Source organism: Lampetra fluviatilis, chromosome 55, assembly GCF_964198595.1.
Source record: "Lampetra fluviatilis chromosome 55, kcLamFluv1.1, whole genome shotgun sequence".
Taxonomy (NCBI): Eukaryota; Metazoa; Chordata; class Hyperoartia; order Petromyzontiformes; family Petromyzontidae; genus Lampetra; species Lampetra fluviatilis.
The window spans coordinates 6,350,556-6,352,111 of NC_136329.1; the positions used below are offsets into that span (position 1 = coordinate 6,350,556).

A 1,556-nucleotide genomic window follows, 5' to 3' on the forward strand; every position below is an offset into this window, starting at 1 on the left:
CACCCACTCACCCACCCACTCACCCACTCACTCACCCTCCCAATCACCCTTCCACTCACTCACCCACCCACTCACCCACCCACTCACCCACCCACTCACCCACCCACCCACTCACCCACTCACTCACCCTCCCACCCACTCACCCTCCTCCCACCGACCCTCCCCCCTCCCGCCACCCTCCCCCCCACCCTCCCCCCACTCACTCACCCCACTCAGTCACCTTCCCTCCCCCCACCCACCCACCCACTCACCCTCCCCCCAACTCACCCTCCCCCCCACCCACTCACCCAATCACCCTCCCCCTAACTCACCCTCCCCCCCACCCACTCACCCACCCACCCCACTCACCCCCCCACCCTCCCCACCCTCCCCCACCCTCACCAACAGGCCTCCCCCCACCTCTCCCCTCCCTCTCCCCGCGTCTCTCCGCTGCCCTCCCTCCCCCCACTCACTCACCCACCCTCCCCCCACCCACTCACCCACCCACTCACTCACCCTCCCCCCACTCTCTCCCCACCCACTCCCCCCCCCACCCTCCCCCCACAGGCCTCCCCCCACCTCTCCCCTCCCTCTCCCCGCGTCTCTCCGCTGCCCACGTGACTGGTCACGAGTTGCTGCTGATCACTGCCGATGACCCTCGCTCGCCTCGGCGTGGCGAGCGAGGGCCAACGCCAGGGCCTCCTCACCGCCGTGGGGGCCCTCGCTCACCTGGTGAGCGGTCATACACTTGCCCCTGCAGCCCTGCTAGAGGCTGCCTGGGTGAGCTTTGTCTGTGTCTCATTCACTCGCTCATACAGCCCTGCTAGAGGCTACCTGGGGGAGCACTCATACACTTGCCCCTGCAGCCCTGCTAGAGGCTACCTGGGGGAGCACTCATACACTTGCCCCTGCAGCCCTGCTAGAGGCTACCTGGGGGAGCACTCATACACTTGCCCCTGCAGCCCTGCTAGAGGCTACCTGGGGGAGCTTTGTCTCATTCATAGGGCCAACGCCAGGGCCTCCTCACCGCCGTGGGGGCCCTCGCTCACCTGGTGAGCGGTCATAACACTTGCCCCTGCAGCCCTGCTAGAGGCTACCTGGGTGAGCTTTGTCTGTGTCTCATTCACTCGCTCCTACAGCTTGCTAGAGGCTACCTGGTGGAGCTTTGTCTGTGTCTCATCCACTTGCCCCTGCAGCCCTGCTAGAGGCTACCTGGTGAGCGGTCAAACACTTGCCCCTGCAGCCCTGCTAGAGGCTACCTGGGGGAGCTTTGTCTGTGTCTCATACACTTGCCCCTGCAGCCCTGCTAGAGGCTACCTGGTGAGCGGTCAAACACTCGCCCCTGCAGCCCTGCTAGAGGCTACCTGGGGGAGCTTTGTCTGTGTCTCATACACTTGCCCCTGCAGCCCTGCTAGAGGCTACCTGGTGAGCGGTCAAACACTCGCCCCTGCAGCCCTGCTAGAGGCTACCTGGGGGAGCTTTGTCTCTGTCTCATTCACTTGCCCCTGCCACCCTGCTAGAGGCTACCTGGTGGAGCTTTGTCTTTGTCTCATTCACTTGCCCCTGTAGCCCTGCTA

The 1,556-nt window shown here is 64.8% G+C and overlaps 1 long non-coding RNA gene across 1 annotated transcript in view; it reads left to right on the plus strand.

Annotated features, from left to right (window-relative positions):
• Nucleotides 1-434, plus strand: part of LOC144949883 (uncharacterized) — a 14,875-nt gene extending 14,441 nt beyond the window's left edge. Inside the window, exon 4 of the long non-coding RNA XR_013640315.1 lies at nt 388-434. This is a non-coding gene — a long non-coding RNA (uncharacterized LOC144949883). The remainder of the gene's footprint in view (nt 1-387) is intronic.
• Nucleotides 435-1,556: the final 1,122 nt, after the last annotated feature.